This window comes from Leptidea sinapis, chromosome Z (genome assembly GCF_905404315.1).
Source record: "Leptidea sinapis chromosome Z, ilLepSina1.1, whole genome shotgun sequence".
Classification (NCBI taxonomy): domain Eukaryota; kingdom Metazoa; phylum Arthropoda; class Insecta; order Lepidoptera; family Pieridae; genus Leptidea; species Leptidea sinapis.
In genome coordinates, this window is record NC_066312.1 from 16,088,032 (window position 1) to 16,109,852 (window position 21,821).

General features: G+C 31.9%; 1 protein-coding gene across 2 annotated transcripts in view; it reads left to right on the top strand.

The window, feature by feature from the left end:
- The first annotated feature begins 872 nt into the window (after positions 1–872).
- Positions 873–21,821, top strand: part of LOC126978796 (uncharacterized) — a 106,935-nt gene continuing 85,986 nt past the window's right edge. For both annotated transcript variants that reach the window (XM_050827872.1, XM_050827873.1), the window contains exon 1: positions 873–1,092. The gene's annotated coding sequence lies outside the window, so the exon portion shown is untranslated. The remainder of the gene's footprint in view (positions 1,093–21,821) is intronic.

Below are 21,821 nucleotides of genomic sequence, written 5' to 3' on the forward strand. Positions count from 1 at the left end.
ATAAAGGTGTTTAGCAGCATTGTATAAGCGATTATAAAAAAATATAATAACTTTTAACAATCTGAAGCAAAGCTTCCGGTAACAGGATCATCCAGCCACCACAAGTAGCGTCCGTTCACGAGCATAACGCATGGGCCAGCCATCGCCTCCCTCGACCATATTTTAGGGAAGGGGACGACCCGTCCCATGTCGCTGCCACAAGAAATGATATTTAAGCGAGCATGACGAAGCCTGTCACGAAAACTGAAAATCTGAAAAGCCTGTCAACAAAAAAGAATCTTAATCTACATATTATGCAAATCTCACCAAATACCTCTACTTACAATTTGACAATTTTGCTTATAGCCTAATTCATAATTATAAATATTATATTTTATTAAGAGTAATTAAAGCTCAAATCAATTATTCATACCCAATAGAATTTATATGTAGATATTGAAAGTAATATCAGAAGATTAAGAATTCAATATTAAACTCGAGCCTAAAAAATATTTTTCCTTTCAATATTCCATTAGTGGGCCCCAGCGTGCTATTAGGGTGATTAAAACAACAGCACATTACAAGGAGACACTTCAATAGAATTTATATGTAGATATTCATAGAGTCACTTGGAAGATTAAGAATTCAATTTTAAACTCGAGCCTAAAAATTATTGTCATTGTCAATATTCCTTAAATGGGTCCCAGCGTTTTAACTTATAGGGTGATTAAAACAACGTCACAGAACACTTAGCTTACTTTCGGTAAGGTATTGTAGATATAAAGTGCGCGTGTCCGTTTTAACTCGGTATAAGTTGCCTACTAAGTACTTGGGCATTATACAAGCTTCAGCCTTCAGTCAGCTGAATTCAGTCCGCATTTGGCCACCGGGGAAGTGCCACGTACCGCTCTCTCAGTACGACTGTTTTACGATAATTTCGAAACTACTCGCATACTTAAATTCATGCGATGATTTAACATTATTTATTTATTTTGTTTATTTTAAGCTTTCCGTTATAATGACTGTTATTTATCTAACTTACGTGAGTCAAGTTATTGTAGATAGGGGTGTTCTGTGAAAGGCTAATTCGGCGGTCTTAAATACAATCCCAAGGTATGTTATACATATAAAAGTATTTTTGCGATGAACGTTTGTTGGTTTGTTCTCTTGAGATTTCAATCATAAAAATGGCTTTGTAAAGCAAATGAAGTACAATATTTGTATTGCAAAACTATACCTCTTTGAATATAAAATTTCTAAAGCATTTTTAAAAGTTTGTCGTTCTTATACCGCCAGAGAAAGTTTTAATGAAACTCTCAAAGAAAAACAAATCAAAAAATGATTTCATCTCAGTCAACATTGATTGTTATAGTAAAACTTTCCAACGTAATGCAAAAACTTTTGCCAAGCTCGCTTTTATATTACTCATCAAATATTTTAGACGAGCATATAAATGATTAATGAAACACATTACTTATAATATGTAAAATATTATAAACGAACGCCATTGCGAATTAGCTGCGAAAATTTTAATGCGATTTATTTATTTACAAGAGCTGGAGGCGTAGTTAGAAAATGATTTTTGGAAATTAATAGGTTACTTTTGTATCTAAATGATTGAAGTTTTTTTTGTTTTATATTACGATTCTTCCTACTTTTTGATTGTCACAGGGTTCTCTATCTGTGAACTTAATAATTGATTCAATGTACTTTGCTGAAGCTATTTGGGGAGTTGATTTTTGCTGACCAAATTATACACATTATCTATTTGTCGTTATTCTCGTTAAAATTCTGAGACTTATTGATCACTTCGAATATTTCTTCTATTCTTTTGTTTGCCTATAAAAGTGGTTTAAATGAAACGGAATATTCGGAAAACCCACGGCTTGGTGAAAAAATTTGGAATAAGATTTTTTTTTAATAGGAGTACATGAAATCGTTTGAAATTTATAAGGTAGTTTTGCGGCCACGTCGTGTTCTCATTACAACTACAAAACGTTTGATGTTTGCGAAAATATCAAAATTAAATTGAAATTAATATTTTCAATCCTTTGTGATCATATCTTTGGTGTGTTACAATTTATAGTCTTAATCTTATCTTAATCTTAATATATATAAATTACGTGACACGTTGTTTGTCCTCGATGGACTCCTAAACTAATGAACTGATTTTAATGGGGATTACTTCATGGAGTGCAGATTAGTCCAACTTGAGAGATAGGATACTTTTTATTTCGATTTTGAACCCAAAATTATTTTATTTTCAATATTTGTTTTGTATGGATATATTTTCTATGAGAGAATTTAGTGACGCACAGTTTGACAGTTCTGCTGTGAAACAATTTCATTATAAACACAAGGAGCATACGTTACGAAATAATTCTTGATGTTTTGAAATATTATTGGCAAATTCCTATAAAACTTTTTTTTTTTATTATTATCTACAGAACAACGTTTGTCGGGTCAGCTAGTATACATATATAAATTACGTGTCACGTTGTTTGTCCGCGATGGACTCCTAAACTAATGAACGGATTTTAATGATGATTACTTCATGGAGTGCAGTTTAGTCCAACTTGAGAGATAGGATAGTATTTATTTCGATTTGGGACCCATAATTATTTTTATTTTCAATATTTGTATTGTATGGACATATTATTTTCTATGAGAGAGTTTAATGACGCACGGTCGACAGTTCCACTGTGAAACAATTTCATTATAACAAACAACAGGGAGCATTTTTTACGAAAAAATTCTATATTCACATCCAAACCTCCACTGATTTCTATAAATTTAGTAGCGGGTGACCGCCGCGATTCAATACACCTAAACAATTGCATAATATATACAAAATTTCATTTAATAATTTAGGAAAATTAGTAGATGTTCAATCATTACAACTTAGATTAAGGATTCGATTAGAATCATCCCTAATTTAAGCATTACAATAATTATTTCGATGATCCTTTTTCTTGAAATAAAATAATGTCATAGCAGAACTGTCAAACCGTGCGTCAAAAGTTCATCTCATAGAAATTTCCATACAAAAATAAAAAAATACTAAGGCTGATGAATCGATACAAAAACTATCCTGTCTCTCAAGTTGGATGAGATTACAAACATTGATTAAAATCGGTTCAGTAGTTAAGGTGTTCAACGGGGACAAACAACATAACATTAAATTTTTATATATGTCGTAAGTATATTGTCAAAGTCGTGGTACTAATACAATTTCTCAAGATGTCAGTCGACTTCATTTCTTACAATTTAACAGCCTAGTTTTACTGACATTGTAATGTCTTATTTATATTTATATTATTAGTAATCAAAAATATTTTATTATATTTTTAAGTACCTAATTGGTCTACTTACACGTGAAAGTGATCCAATTCCACTTGGGACGACTGAATGTATTTTAAATCCTTGTTTTATCTGTTATTAAAATCCCGCCCGACTGGGGGTCTACTCTCTTTGTCCGAAACGAAACTTCGTAAACGAACGAAATTTAAACGAAGCTTCGGTAGTGATTCAACTATTTCATGCCAACGATGGGTAGTAACTAATAACGACCAAAAATATCTGTATTATACATGCAATGTAAATATGTCTAATTAAGTACTTAAGGTTTTTTCTTTCAATTCTTTGAAAAATTTTCTGAAAAGAGTTCTCAATTATGCTAATATAATTTGCTAATAAATTATATTCTAAAGAGCTTTTTAATACACCTCGCAATCGCAATACCTACTAATTCTAGATTTTCTAGATTCAGAAAGTTTCAAATAAGTATCAGTTATATACTTATTTGTTTTTTCATAAAAAATTTTTCGTTAAAATATTGCCTTTACATATAACCATCCTTTTAAAGATAAAATATTTCAAACGGCTGCACATATGATGATGAAGCTATACCTTTTAATTTATATGTCTGAGTACCTACTCTTAGTTAGCTGTTAGTAAGTTTTCCTGTTATAATAAAACAAAATAAAAAATCTATTTTGTTCTTTTACCAATAACAAAAATGAAACTTATTACAAATGTTACTAAAAATAGGAATACCACCACTGTTAGAATGGAATAAGAAAGATCTACCTTTATCCTTTCTAACAGTTTTACTAATGCAACTCATGCCCTTCGACCTGCCTGTAGAGCCTGAGGTGAAGAAGCAGCTGATTAAGAGGGTACCTGCCTGCTTCACATTAGAGTTCATCGCCTGTCAAGTCGGGAATATCAAGATCACCCCTAATACATAACTTATGTAAAACACAGCAGGCTATTATTTATTTCAGTTGCATACACACTCTAAGTAAGGAATTTCACCAATTTTAAATTGTTTGCGCAAGCGGCGCCGGTTCCCGCTACGTTCTAAATGTTCTTCAGGTAAAGCAGCCTCGATTACAAGCATTCTTGAAGCCATTTCAAGCAAATTTGCAACAAAACCCAAAAGCAAACGAAAACCAAAATATAACTTTATTTTCGTCAAGTTGAGGTTAAAATTCTGAACCAACAGCTGCCATATTCAAATTTTCCATCGCAACGTAAATTAATTTGAGTAGTAGGTTTAGAAATTCGAAATGTCAAACAATGACGTTCGGTACGAAACTTCGAAACTAATGGAACCGTAGTAGGAAACACACGAAACTTCAATCGAAACTTCGTTCTTCGTGCAATAAGAGTAGATATACAGGATCCGCTCGTACTCACTCGCCTAACCGAACTGATCCGCATAGAGTAAAGTATATCCGTACAGTTTATAAATCCTGCTCACTAACAGTTTAGTTTTAGTTGAGCTATTTTAAAGCGTCAGAAATTGTTTCATGTTTTAAATACGTTCACTGTTATAATATCACTTGTAATATCACGGCTTTAACAATATACCTACGACATATATAAAGATAAAGTTGATGTCGTAGTAAAGACATTTTTAGGTGCAGGATAAAGATTTCACAAGAAAGGGATTTAAAGTTTAGAATAAAGTTATTACAAATGTATAACGCAATGGCTATGTATAGAATTCCACTGGTAATACGCGAACAGGGCACTATATCGAAAAGCAAAATGAAGTTACAACGCATCGTTCACATTCCCACTTTTTATTGAACGCCCCACGTATATAGATGATTCTAATTTTACAAATTAATTTTTTATTAATTGTGCTTAATTATATGTGTAGAGCTATCTGTAGAATCACAAAAAGCAAATAAGGGCCAGTTTGACTTTTGTTAGAATTAGATATTATAGTTCTGATGAAACAACAAAAACAAAGAGTAAATTGCACGATATATTGCAAAAAGAACTACAAACAGTACACTTTGACAACCCTATAGTAGGCTATATAGTTTCACTTCTCGCCCGTAAAAACTTGTAACTCACCATATTTTTTGATTATTGGATAATAGAGAGATTTGTGGGAGGAGCGGATAGGGTTTTATTTCATGTATCATCTTGGTTGCGTTGATTTAAGGGCTTGATATCTTTATAGCTTCAAGGAACCGTAGACGTTGTTATTTAATATTAATTTTGAATTACGTCACGTCCTTGAGAAGAGGTATCTTGACAAACGGACCGACAAATAACGAATGGATTTCTTAAGGATTAATATTTTCGTTTTAAAGGGACAGAACCCTAAACAAACGTGCCGACCACAATTCCTAACGTCTCGATGTGTGGTGTGTGGTGTTGCTTCTACGTAGATCAAAACTTAATTCGTAAATTAACAATAAAACAAATTAGTTTTTTAAACTGCTAACAGATTACACTGCTAGTTTTGGAAAATATTTAATTTCATATTTATTTGCTTTTCGTCAATAGTGTAGGAGTGATATAATAATAATAAGCCCTCATATTCCAAAACTAGTTATGTACAACTACGTTCATACAATAATTCAAAAACTAAATTTACAAGATATCTCTTATTTCGGCTATGCTTGTTGGCATAGGCCTTCACTAAAGATTCCTATTGTTTCCTGTCTGGCGTGACTCGCCCCCAGCTCGGACCCACTGTTAACTTCATTTAATAATAACATTCTTTAATCAATACCGCTCCCATCTGGTAAACTGCCTTCTTCGATTTAGATTGCCATCCCTAGGATACCATTCCATCACTACCTGGCTAAATTTTCCTTTTGTGTCTCGCATCAACTGCCCTGTCCACCTCCATATCTATTGGTCAATTGTTTCAAGTATGTCGGTGAGTGTCATTTCTCTTAAAGATTTGGTCAGTGTACATGTTTCACAACTTTGAGTCAAAAAAGCGCAGCACAGCTTCCTTAAAGGCCGGCAACGCTCCTGTGATTCCTCTGGTGTTGCAAGAGATTGTGGGCGGTGGTGATCACTTAACAACAGGTGACCCGTACGCTCGTTTGTCCTCCCATTCCATTAAAAAAAAGATGGAAGTTAGTTCATATCAGACATTATATTAGAATTATTTACCACCTATTCGAAAAAGTATGCCCACGACCTGAGAAGAACGGGCGCAGAAACTCAGCGGGCTTATTTAATTTCATAATAATATACTTACAATGTAAAATCGTATAATTTAAATAATAAATTTATTATTTAATAAACTAAGTACTGTGTGTAATCTGTGATATCATAAAGAAAGTCATTTATATTATAGTAAGCTTTCCCATACATTTCTTTTGAATTTCGTAATAAATTAATTATTTTGAACGTATTCTGGTATCTTCTAAAAGCATAGGTACACATCGCCCCACAAATGCAACACAAATAATAACTATTACGGCCGTTTTCAATAACTTATCTCTAGTTACGGATACATTGCTGTCACCGTTTAATGACAAGATCTTCTCTGTCCATAGTTATGTTTAATATAGTAATTCGGCCGTTTTCAATAACCTATCTATCCTTAGTTTAACTTACTAGACGTAGACAAATCTGTCCTTTTGGATTGGACTATAACTATATTGGACATTACTATGGATAGATAAGATCTTGTCCTTAAACGGTGACAGCAGTGTATTCGTAAGTTAAACTAAGGGTAGATAGGTTATTGAAACGGCCGATAGTACAATGCTTTATGTCGATAGGTTATTGAAATGTAAGTAAGCGCAAAAGGATAGAGTTGTCTACCTCTAGTTAGTTAAACTATGGATAGATAGGTTATTGAAAACGGCCGTTAGCTGACTAGTAGGCATTATAATACATGTATAATAATATATCACTTAAATTGCAATTATATCCTGTGTAGTCAACTACAACCAAGCCCTCTAAAGTCTAAACTATTTTAAAGTACAACCTTCTTTAGTCTCTCATGTTGTCACGATATGCGACAATACACGCGATTTCCATCGCTATAATCACAACACATTACTATCTAATATATAAAATTCTCGTGTCCCGGTGTTTGTTACCAAACTCCTCCGAAACAGCTTGACCGATTTTTATGAAATTTTATATATATGTTCATTAGGTCTGAGAATCGGCCAACATCTATTTTTCATACTCCTAAATGATAAGGGTGACCCCAACCACCCCTAAATACTTTTTTTTAATTTTTATTGTTATATGATTCTGTATTAAAAATATATACTTACAACTTCACGATCAACGACTATTTTTGTATCATGATTTTTATATTATTCTGTTCCATCCACAGATCCGCAATAGGATTGCAAGAGGGCAATCGAATATAATAATTTTTGTATTACGATAAATTTTATGTACGATATATCGAATATAATAATTTATTTGGTTACCAAATATAAATATATTTGGTCTGAGAATCGGCCGTCATCTATATTGTATACCCCAAAAATTTTAATTATTGATTTTTTTTTATTACTTTATATGACAATACAACGTTTGCTGGGTCAGCTAGTTACTACTATAATATTCATATCACCTCTTACCAATAACGCTGTACGAGTATATATTAGTAGTGTATATATATATTACTTTCCCTCTATCTCTCCTGGTAGTGAGTTTTCTGAATTCTAACTACTATCGAATTTCGGTAACATAGGCTTTAAACGGATCAATTACACAAGTTAGTTATTTATTTATTTTTAATTTTCTACGTTACTTACCTACTAATCCTATCAAAATCCAACAAAAGTTATGATTTGTCCAATTAGACAACTGTAAAAAATGCAATCATAATTATTTCCTGTTTCCGATCCATTGTTTCACGTTCTCGGTATTAATAAATCTATTTCATCCATTCGTCAACGGCAGACACTCATCTGGGGACGCTGTAAAAACTGCTCTGACAGGACTCGTTTCGAGATTGGAATACCTCGTAAAACATTGTCGCATCGCTCCAAATTCCCTTGGTGATATAAGACAGTACCGACTGCAGTGAACACGAATTTCATTACCATAAGTTAATGTACTAAATCATAAATATTTTCGACTATAGAGATCATGTCATTAATAACGCCTTCTAATTAGAATCAGTAAACCCATACGCCGTTCTGTCGTTCCAACTATAAATAAAGGTTAAAGTTATTTTCAAGTCCCTGTATTACAATGTCTAGGCTGCAGGATTATCAAAACATTTTATATCGCAGTTCTCAAAATTTTATTTACATGTTAACCTCATTCCTTTGCTGGTTGAAGGAACTTTTTCTTTTATTATTTATTCATGACTTGCCTTTTATAAATGGACTTCGTAAATATTTTGTTTAGTGTAGGGTTGTGGTGCAGTTAAGACTTCAGATAAACCTATCTATACTTTTATGGGGCGTAACTGGAGGCTCTTACGGTAATTTTATTATTTTTCTCATCAACGGTGAAAAATGATATTTATATAACTCATACCTAAAAAAATTATGCGTCGAAATAATAGTGGCCAAAAGTTAGCCTTTATTTTCATCAACGCCTAAGCAATGTGACTAATGTATTGCGAGTGTAAGACGTAGATATCACTAAAGTATTTCTTACTTACTTATACAATTCCGCAAATTATACCCTTATTACATAATATTATGATATCGGATAATCTTATGGTTTACTCTTAGATAATTTAGACGTCTAGAATCTAGAATAAGCCTCTTACTGCTAGACATCCGATGAAAACAGGCCAGGTTTATTATTTTAGTTTGTGTGACAATTTACGTTTTACACTCGCGATTTGTATTTTAGTGCTTTGCTAGATTTGTTTTTTTTATATTTTTGCTGCTACGAAACAACAGGTATATATTCTTTATGAAATGCCTTTTGTTGGACTTCAAGTTTCCGAACATTTACAATTGTAATTTATATTTTTTACACCATCAGAAAGTAGATATTTAAACGAACAAAAAGCCCCCAAACTTTTTGAAAAAAGCTGATATTTTGATGTCAGAATTTTCGATTGAAAATTAGGGTGCTTTTTTGATATTAAGTTAAAATAAGGCGAAAAAATAAATATTTTAAATCAAATAAATTACAGTGTATTTGGGACATAATAAGTTAAGTTTTCACCAAATATCGTAGAATTTTTTTTTTTTGAAAAAGAATTAAAAAACCAAAAACTTGGTTTTTTGAATTTTTCACCTAAATTTTGAGGTTATGTGAAAAAAGTGCAATTACAAAAGTTGTAGATGTGTTTATTATCTACCATTTAACTTTTTGCCATAGGACTTGTAGTTTTGCCGGAAATCGAGATAAACCGTTTTTTACCCTAAAGCACCCCCCGTTTCCCACTTCCCTACCTCAGATCGCCCGTAATTTATTTTTCCCTTAGTTTTTGTTATATTCTCGTCTTTTACCAATGGGTTTCATCCTACTATTATTTTGTTTCACTTTTTATCATTTTCAAAGGCTTCGGCACTGGTCTATATAGATTATTGAATCTGTTGCTAGAGTGTTTTCACATATTAACACGTATGTGACTTAAGTCGTATTTGTTATTATATTAAAATCTTATTTTAGCATTTGCATTATAGCATTATTTGAACGAATCCATCATAACTTGTTCCAGAGATAGCAATTTTAGAATTCAAATTGAGTTTCATTCAAAATTTCCGCCAATTTGTGGCTTGGCGCGAGAGCACAGATAATGAATTCAGCTGTCTGTGTATCGCTTTTTCATTTCCTAGTGTCATTATCCCTCCTTTGGACAATCAGTACGCCATTCGCCGCTAATTAAGATAAACCTGTGTTTTGGTATCCGTCAAAACCTTAATCTTGATCTTTGTGTAAAGGTTAAAATATAGTGCAATTAACTTAAAACATGATAAATTATGTTAGATACTGTGAAATTTTGCAGGCCTGCTGTGTAAAGTGTTTTTGTGAACATTGACGAAAATCAGTGCGCTGGCGTGGAATACTCTGGATAATTGGGCTTCATCGTACGCGAGTTCCACAATTTTCCTGATATAATCAATCCAATTTTTCATTCTCCTGGCAGTGCGTGGACAGCTATATTCCAAATTGGTTTCATCATATTGATTATTGCTTAAAAACTAATGCTTGGAAGATAAATAAAATAGCTATTAAATATAAATAGAGTTTCTTACAATTATATTGAAGTAAAATCATGAAACTGAATGCTGGTTTGCAGCCTCGGACTGATTAAGCAGCTCACTGGAAGTTATAATAATTCTTATTTCAAACCACTTCCAAATTCACCAACATAATTTTTTCGCTTCCATTGTACCATATTGTTCCGTGGTACTAAAAGTTTCCTAAACTTTTATCAAGTTATTTTAGGTTATTACGCAGTTGAAAGAGCAATATTTCCCAAGCACTGAAAAACTTTAATTAACTCAATAAACTTGTTCTTGTGAATAAGTAATATCTATGAATCTTGACAGTCTTCAAAAACATGACTTGAAAATTCGAATACTTCCTAAATGATAAGCGCTTTGTAATCCACGAAACCCGAAGAATTGCTTACAAGACAAAAGACAATAACTACTTACATACATATGAACAATCCTTTGTACCCACATTTTCCATAAAGTATTCTTTTAACATATTATGGAGGACTAATTCTAAAAAACGTCACATCAATTATCTATACTTAAATAATAAAGAAGTAAAGTTTAAAAGGGTGTACAGATTATCCATGCCTGGATGTACTGACCTAATTTTGAAGTTTTGTTTCCAATAGAAAGCCGAATTGTTTGTGAGTGTCATAGGCTATAAATACACTCGAAAAATTTAAAAATAAACTACGTTTATTTCCGACTTCAAAGACTGAAATGTATAAAATAACTTAATAAAGATTTCATTTAATACAACTCTTATGTAAACCTTTAATATTAATAAAATACTTACTACCTATTGATAGGGCTTAAGTCGGTGCCTGCCCGCGTGGGTTGTTTTGTTCTAGACGAAGTTATCCCGCTCAAAGTCACGCGTGGCGAGTGTAGGTACCTGATATTACATTTGGCTTGGCACTCGGATGGTAATCGGTGTACATACATAAAAAATACCGCTAGAACTGAGAACCTTCTCCTTTTTGAAGTCGGTTAAAAAGACTTTCTTGTTGTAGTCGAATTTGCAAGGTAATTCAGAGTTAAAACTGTAGAGCGAAAACGTTTCTTGCGAACGCTGCTTCAACAATGAGAGATATATTATTGTTTATAACATAATTTCTTTAACTTCACTAATTTTGCTAAACCTTCACTTCTGTCTTATATCTGTGGCTTTATTTGTCATGTTTTGCTTCTTGTCCCCAGAATGAGTTAAAGTCCTCAAAGAAGTTTTTTGATACAATTGCTATATTTATTGCATAATGTTTTTCGTTAATGCCTATAGTTATCTTGTAAATCCATTGTTATTGTAAACTTTTTTTATTATATTTGCATCTAAGGCGACAGCAATCATAACCTACCGAGTGACCCTTTAATTCGTTCCCACTCTCATAAATATAAAAATACTTGTAAAATGTGTACATACAAAGCTTACGGTAAAATAAACGTATAACGTGCCTTTGATAAAAATTCATTACTTAATGGAACCAACTTTGCTCAGCTCTGGATAACAGATTAGCAACTCGAGTTTTTCTGAAAAACGACAATTTTTCAGAGGTCGATAAGTCTTTATACATCTTCTACTACATCTAAAGGCGTTACATTTAGCCTTATAACCTGAAGACAAAAAATTACATTAAAAACAAATATGAATTGAATATTTATTGAAGTAGGCGTTACTTTGCGGAAATCCATAATTATACAAATGATTTGAGTTTTCTTTAGTGTTAATTCATATTATTTAATACAGCATTTATGACAACTCCTTTCTTGTGTCTATGTTTAATTTTAGAGTGCCTAGATGCCCACGTAAACCTGTGAACTTATTCGAAAAACCTTTTCGCAGAACTATTTTGGGGATCAATTCACCTGTGTCGCGATTATGTAAAATTACAAACGATTATAAATGCTTAGACCCATTCAGTGATTCGTTGCCAAGGTTTCGCAAAAATGTAAAAAAATGTATTGTAAATAAATAATTTATAAGTATTCTTGATTTGTTTGATACGTTTATCTTGACTTGTTTAGTAGATTTTGTTAATTTCTTAATTTCATTACATTATAGAATGGTTGTTTTATAACTTATATTTATTTTATGTAACTATTTCACACATAATTTAGCATACGGTATTCACCTTAAAAGGTAATGCATTTAGTAATAGGACCCTTGTAAATTAGCATAATAATTATAAATGTATTATTGTTTTTACCACTGGTGAATCTAAATAAATAAATAAAAAATAAAATAAAAATCATATATATATTATATTCATAATACATGTGAAAAATGATTTCGCTTAAATGTGTTAGAGCAATTAGAAATAATAAAACACAAAAATAACATGTTAACATTGTTGAATGATCAAACAAATTTAGTCCCATCACCTTTGTTACGTATCTCTTCCGGGGGTAATACGTCACAACAGCCGACCAATCATAGTGCGTCATTTCATGGGGCGAGGGTATAAAGAGCGGCTTCCGGCTCATTTGATTCAGTACTGGATTCCCCCCCCCCCCACACAAACCTCATGTATTAGTTTTTTAAGCATAATAAAGTTTTATCCCTCAATACGTAGATAGGGTTGTAGAAATAAGTTTTCTGATACCTACATATATAAGGCTTAATTGTAAATTGCTTTAATAAGTAGATTTAAGTAATTTTGTATATATAACTTAATACCAAATATAGAAATTTTGAATTTGAATTTGATTTTTTTTTTATTTGATTCAGTCTCTCTCCTTCCCACAAGCACACAGCCGGTCTGAGGTTCGAGTCTCCTTAAGAGACGCCCCGCGACTGTTGTTGCGTAGTCTTTGCGGCCTCCACGGCCCACGTCCTACTTCGCTGTGAAATCCAGAGCTGCTAACAGCACAGAGGAGGTTTTAGTCGGTATGGGGTGTCCGCTTACGCGGACACTCGAGTCCGACAACGCCCCGGAACGGGGCGTAAATACGTAAAAGTATTTCCTCCTCTCAAAAAAAAAAATGATTCAGTCTCGTGCCAGATTTTGGCGAGACAACACGTCCTGAGGATGCCTCGTGTAGAGGCGAAACACGTGTCAAATTGTTTAAGGACAAATATTGGCGGAATTAACACTAAAGAAAACTCAAATCATTTGTATGAATTGAATACTTTGTAAACTTAACCAAAAGTTAATTAATAAATTTTCAACGCATGATTAAAGCTCAATCGCAAGGCGCAGAATAGGAAGTAGGAAAGACGGACCTGTTGGCGCTTACGCTTAACAAACAAAAAAGCCGCACTCAGTGCTTTGTATATAAATTAAATTTTTATATAAGGAAACTTCATTACATAGTGTAAAACAACTCTTCCCGCTGTCTGTCCCTATATATGCTTAGATCTTTAAGACTACGCAATGGATTTAGATGTGGTTTATTTAAGTAGATAGAGTTATTCAAGAGGAAGGTTTATTAATACCTATAATATATGCACAATTAAGTAGAGAAACACTAATAATTTTAGAGGTTTCTACTAATGTCGTGAATAATCAATTTTTTTTTGGCTGAACCCTACGAGATAGTTTAAAATAATGTGGTGATGTATTGTATACTTTATAAAGGTCTACAAAAAAGTCTGCGATGTTATATGTTTATCTCTTAGGGATAATCCACATTAACTATTTTTTATCCTTTACTTTTTACGACAAATAATGGCTTATTTTCGAAGCGACTTTAAGTAATACAGCATTAATACTTATCCAATTAATTGTGCATTTAATATAGATTTTTACAGCCCTTTACAGCATGTAATTCAAATAATATAAATTTGCATTATATTTATTATTTAATACTATTAACTTTCGACAGAACGAAGTCTGACCGGGCAGCTAGTATTAAAATATACCTCGATTGTATTTATGTGAAAGAAAATTCAATGAGAATATGATATTTAACAAATGTCAAATGCAATTATCTGTAGAAATCTTTACAAAAGCCTTTGTACTGAGATATATTTTTTGAATATTGCTTAATGCTTTCTTCGTTGGAATATGGTTGTTGTCTCTCCAGTATATAATGAAAACAATTGTAGCATAAGCCATTTCGTAGATTATTCACCATAAAAAATTGACTATGGCTCTGAAAGTTTAAAAACTAAGAGGAAATCAATTTAATGTGAGTCGGAGAATCAATCCCTGAGGTTTCTCACTGTTGTGACCCGTCGTATTCTGGACAGAGTACAGACTAGCTTATCACCGATTTATACTACAATATCGCAATATCCGCTTATTTTACTATATATAAATTACGTGTGACGATGTTTGTCCGCGATGGACTCCTAAACTAATGAATGGATTTTAATGGAGATTACTTCATGGAGTGCAGTTTAGTCCAACTTGAGAGAGAGGATAGTTTTCATTTCGATTTGGGACCCATAATTATTTTTATTTTCAATATTTGTTTTGTATGGACATATTTTCTATGAGAGAGTTTAGTGACGCACGGTTTGACAGTTCCACTGTGAAACAATTTCATTATAAGAACAGGGACAATTTTTTTCGAAATAATTCTTGTTTTTTTGAAATATTATTGACATATTCCTATAAAACAGTATTTTTTTTATTATCTACAGAACAACGTCTGTCAGATCAGCTAGTACAAAATATTATATGAATTAACTCCTTATCATTTCCTACCCAAGGTGTGCATAACATTTGTGTATAACATATGACTGGATTTAGTTAAGGCGTGGAACCATAATAGGCAAACAAACAAATTCATGTTATATCAAATTATATTAGTTCTGTTGTGTACTGTTACTTCTACTTATCTTTATCAAATTTCAAGATTATTAAAATTGGCGTGTAGTAAGATAATGTGACTACCTAAGGTAGGTGTACCTTTAATCTATATTTGATGACTATATTCTGCGTGAGAATTCTTTCGCATTTAATTATTTAGAGAAAGCAGCCATACTAGATAAAAGGACACGTAAAGGAGAACGAAAATTATAGTTTCAACCATTTAACAATTACCTACTGGTAATCCTATAAGCATGCTAAGAGCTCATAAAGATCTTCTTGAGTTTTAAGAGCATGGAAGTAATGGCAAAAGGCGGGTAGTTAGTCGTGCGTCGATGTCTGACGTTTAACGTCAAGCGAGAGTTACAAAAAATTGGACGTATTACTTATATTCTATGTATTAGCTCACAGTGAAGCGGATTACTTAGATAATAATCTATAGTTTGATTTACTGCTGTTTTTTTCATCTGCTGTTCCCATTTTCATTCTGCTGTCGGTGGTGCAATAGGTTGTGTTGCAAAAACATGTCTGTATGTCTGTCCGTGTATATCACAGCCACTTTTTTCCAAAACTATAAGAACTATACTATTGAAACTTGGTAAGTAGATGTATTCTGTGAACCGCATTAACATTTTCACACAAAAATAAAAAAAACAATACATTTTTGGGTTTCCTCATACTTAGAACTGAAACTCAAATTTTTTTTTCATCAAACCCATACGTGTGGGGTTTCTATGGATAGATCGTCAAAAATGATAGTTTATGCGAGAGACACTTCCAAGTGGTAAAATGTGTGTCCCCTCCCCCTGTAACTTCTTAAATAAAATAAGAGAATGATAAAAACTAAAAAAAATATATGATATACATTACAATGCAAACTTCCACCGAAAATTAGTTTGAACGAGATCTAGTTAGTAGTTTTTTTATTATGTATAAATGATGAGAGCTCATTTGCTCTGCATACTTTTGAGCAAAGAATTTTTGCCTATTCCATTTAAATAATTCAACATCATTTTCCTATCTATATAACTTTTATATTATGTTACTTGCTGCTACGGAACCCTTCATGGGCCAGTCCGACGCACTTGGCCGCTTTTTTAAGGTCTGCAACGCTCTTGAAAACTCAGGTATTACAAAATAGACTCATTTGCTCGTTTATTTGACCATAGTATATAAAAATACTCTCTAGAAATAAGTAACAAGAGGTACAAAAAATTTAATTGAAAAAGGTTACATAAGTATACCGTATAATATAATGTATAGCCACATATTTATAGTGATAATTCAAACAAATTCAGCTGGAATTTGTATCCAAACATTATTTTTAATTTTGTACTTTCATGCAAATTTTACTTACGTTTAGTTTTGGGAATGAATCCTAAAGGAACACATTGTTTTATTTAATTTAAAAGCAGTTTGTGATATTCACTGAAATGTTAAAAAAAGCTAATTTGTGTGGGTTTTTAACTCTTTGTTTATGTACAGTACCTAACCTTAGACACGATTTGAACGAGGTTTGTGATGCAAAGCTTTCCGTTACATTTGGTGTTTGTTGGGTTAATCAAATGGCCCTGGTCGTATTATAATATTTAACGGTTAAAACTATCAAAAATGGCTCTGATGCACTTTGAACTGATAATTTAATTTGTACTTATTGTAGTTATCCAAATCAATTTATACAATGTAGCTTGTAAAAAATTTTCACTCATGAAATCGCAAATAAATCTTATCTTATAGAGATAGATATAAGATAAGATTTATTTGCACAGGAATACGGTTGTAATTCAAGTAATTAATTGTATTGTTAGGAGCCCTCGATAGCTGCGAAACCAAAATGATTTACTTCGGTTATTTTCGCTCTTGAATCGACCCAAACATTTACAATACAAGCGGTCGTTCGAGACTTAGCCCTTGTACACTTCTATATTTGACAATCTGACTTTTGAATTGTGTGAACATTTCTAATTAAAGTTCTAGGCTTAAAAAGAGATAAGTTACTTCTTGTGAAAACCTCAATCAAAATAGTCCAGGCGTTTCGGAGAGTGCCAAAGATAATATTTTATATGCACGCAAAAGCTGATATTTTGATATGATTAATGCACCCTTCATTCTTATTTACTATATATTCAGATTTCCTTCAGTTATTACATTTAAATAATTTAAAATAGTCTAAATTTTTTATCGTAACTAGAATTATATTAATTAATTAAATTGTATGAAAATACAAAATTATTTTCATTCTTTTTAGTGCATATTATATCTATTGTTTTGGAATAGTGTTTTTTCGGTTGTTTGTTAGTATTTTTTTTTTAGATTTTTAGTGAATCTATATTAACTAATGAATTTGTCTAAATATGCGTAGATCTACTAAATATTTCAATGCAGCAATGAACGTAAGCGTATAGGAATTTGATTGATGTCGTTAAGGAGTTCCATTGATCATCATATTCGACTACAACAGTTACTTGACCACAACGACGTTACGGTAGGTTACTGGAATATCCTGATAGCATAACCGATTCTCAGACGAACCAAATATATCGTACTACAATTATTGTATTCGATTGCCATCTTGCAACCCTATATCGGTTTGGTGGACGGAACAGAATAATATAAAAATCGTGATACAAAAATAGTTGTAGATCGTAGAAGGGCGAAAATTTAAATTTGTATGTATTTTTCAATGCTGAATCAAAGTAAAATAAAAATAAAAAATAGTCATAAACTTAAAAAGAAAAATTGGGGTGGACTAACCTTAACATTTAGGGGGATGAAAAATAGATAGTTATTAAATAGATTAATAGATTCTCAGACCTACTGACTATGCATATAAAATTTGGTAAAAATCAGTAAAGCCGTTTCGGAGGAGTTAGGTAACTAACATTGTGACACGAGAATTTTATATATAAATATTAATCTTATTAATAAACTAATATATAACATAACTTATGAATACTTATTTATTAATAGATTACTTAAAACCGTGAATGACAGTTTGAACGTTTTAGCTCCAGATTGTGAATCGGTATCATAAAGTATCTTAAAAAATTAAAACTATAGCGGTAGCGCAAAATAAATGTTTTTAATAAAAACAGATTGTTGACTGGAAACTATAAATAAAACAATATACACATTAATAGTTCCAACAAAAGAAATATAATGATATATCACTAACAGAAAACACATTGTTTATTATCATTGTAAAATTTATCTATAGCGCGTTTTTTCGAGTTGTTTTAGCCATACTTCATGAATGTTATTTATGTTAAATATGTTTTTGTATGGATTGCGGTATCAATATTTCATATTGCTGTCATTATCATTGCCCCTTCGTGGCAATTATGGTTAAACTTACTATATAACCTTGCTTTTTCATTTGTGCTTTTTGTGCTATTTCAGTTAGGTGGTGATTCGTTTACACATTTTTTTTGCAATTTCATTAGCACTTAGTAATAACAGCATATGACGGGTTTGTTTTTGGAATAAAATTGCTTTACTATAAAATTGATTCATATAATAAATAGCCTGATGGCGGACGCTTTTTTTTACAACTTGTGGTGTTAAGAAAGTTAATATATGCTAATGTACCATTTCATACAAAAAATTGAATTGAAAACGAAAAATGTTTTTTTTCCTGTTGTATCTGTAAGCCTAACAAGCATACTAACTCAACCGATTTGTAGGCAAAACAGGTTTATATTTGTTCTTAGTATTACAATATACCAATTCTGTTGAAAGATAGCACGTCTTCCACGACACTATCTTTGGGACATCCTATTAGAGGATGCTATTGGGATATTTTGCATACTACGTATATGATACTACAAGTCATAGATATTTTTATTTCAATCTCTGTAGTAGCAATCGGTGGCAGATCATAAAAAAGCCCTGGTTGAATGCGTCATTTAAAGCAGCGACTAACTGACAAAAAAGTTATTTCAAAAGTAGAATATTAAATTATGAATATTATTTTCCTTTGTGGGCGGTCTTTCACGTGTTCTACAAATCGAAGTTTCTATCACGAAAGCATTTAAACCAAAATAGTACAGTGCGTTCATTAGCAGTCCCCTCTCCAAATGCAACATTGATATTGCGAGTAGGTATTCAAAAATCACTCGAATTTTTTAAGTATCCATTGTACTAGTCTAAGCTGAATAAAAAACGCAACTGAAAGTCGATAATCTAATATTGCACGTTTTTTACAAGAACTACATAGGTATCATGTGAAAAATGTTTAACTCAAAATTCTAAAACCATGAAGGTTCTATGTCTATTCGAAATACCTATAATTGTGGAAGATATCAGCATAAATAACGTTAGGGTCAACGACTAGTTGTTGATAAATAGCCTCGTCTGGGTACGGCTGCATAACAGAGCTTAGTGACGCTAAGCACAGTAAACATAGTCGGACAAGCCCTAACATACAGGCTACAATTTTTCAAACCTGTCATGCAATAAAGGGCACGTTCAATGCTGTTCAGTGCTAATATTTATGTGTTTATTTAGTTTAACAGTGTTTCTTCTTAGAATAGAGTAAAAATATGGTTTTTACTAAATTACGCAATTTTTATTAACACGTCATGTATTATGCATTTCACACATCTTTTTAAATATTTTTGGATGGTGTAACATTATGTGAAGTTAATCAATACTCACTGACTACTATTCACAAATTTCAAGCACGTCTAAAGAAGACTGCTGTCTTCAAAGGAAATATACAATCCGACCATTTTATCTGTGAAATGGTGGAAATATGAACCATAGAGGTGTGAATTATATATATTATATTTTGCTAGAATTCTAAGGTCTGCAGTGCAATTACTATTAATTGCAAAAACAAAAAAAAATGCAAATACATAACTATACAAAATATTTAATGCAGGATCTACAATCCATATCGAATCTACATATAAAAATATAAATTCCAACACATCAATAAGTAAATGTGTTTCGATAAACGGGTGTACTGATTTTGTTTACGCTAATCCCTACTTATATTATGAATATGAATATAAGTTTCTTTGTTACGGTTTCACGTCCAAATCACTGAACCGATTCCGATGAAATTTGTTCAGAGATAAACAAGAACTTGGGAAACGACATAAGCTACCTTTTATTGCGAATAAAAGGCTTGGCGGGGCTGAAATTGGGGGTGGAAATTTGTAAGAAAGTTTGTCATTATTGAAGATAACAACATGAAAATTTGTATTTAGGCACTTGATAAGAAGTAAAGAAATATTTGTTCTAGCAGTTTCAAATTTAGACCTCTGTGGGGTGAAAAGAGGGGATGAAAGATCTTTAGTTGGTAGCTTTTAAAAATGTATTAACCACTTTGTATATTTTTTGCAAAGCGAGTATATCAAAAAATAAAAAATACTGCCCAAAGTAATTATTCCACTTGCACGAAGTCGCGGGTAAAAGCTAGTAACATGTATGTAGTATGAATTCAAATGCAACATACAAATTTATCTTTTCATATTATTCATGTAATTATAATACAATTCAATAAATAATACTTAATATATTCTTTTCACGGGCTTAATGAGTTTTTACTAATACCTAAGAAAAAGTATTTATCGCAAATTCTGTAGCCATCATATAGAACTATCATTAGGACATTTACTACTTTAACTGAAAAGAGAAAAAATAAGCAATTTAGTTGTCAGAAGGGAAAAATAAGTTTTAAGAACAACTGCCGAACCCATTTATTTAGCCTGCATTGAGCTCGAAACACAAAGGGGAGTATAATCTATCGCCCTCTGCATATAAAGTCCATAATATGTACTATATTTAGGGTGGTTTTTTAAGAAGGGCGGTGATGGCCATGTTGGACACCACGAGACTTAGAGAATAGTCGTCAAACGAATCATGCCCTCGATTTATAAGAAACCAATAACATATTTAGTTCTTTTTAAATTTCTTGAACTTTTGACGGGCATCGACCCCGAATGATTTTGAAAAAAAATTACAGCCTGTATTTATTATAACAATGGACTCAGTTTGTGATAAGGATCAATCTTTGCAAAGAAATGTATTACTAAAAATTAATGGAAATACCAAATCTGTTTTATTATTTTTACACGGAAGAAAACTTATCTCCTATTCAAACTTTTTGTTAGAAATCTATTTAAAAGTATTTTTTTAATGTAAATTTTAAAATTTAAAAGTTCTAAGTGGTTAACCTTTATTTATATCAAGAATTTACTACTTTAGTTTCATTATAAACTTGGATCGCTTACTGCCACACTTCACCAAAGTTCAAGTTCACTGAAGCAATGTCCGATTATAATGCCCAGCCTGAATACACTCAGTAAAATTTAATTATTTCAGAAATGGAACACAATTGCGTGCGTACAAAGTACGCATGTCAAAACTGAAACTTCTTTGGCAAACTAATTTATAATTCTCTCTTATATTTTTCTAATCTCTTAATCTAAAGTTTTCTGTCAATATTAGAAATTATTTATAATTATTTTTTCAATTAAAATTTTGTTGCTTTACTAAAAATGTTAATTGAATTAAAACCTCAACTTCGTTGTTTCGTGCAGGTTAGGCGCCGCGAGTAAGAAGAACATCTTCTCTACTAGCGTTGTATCGTGCAGGTTTACATTGTGGTGCGCTATTAGGAAAGATGTTCTACTTACTTAGCGGTGCTATGTGC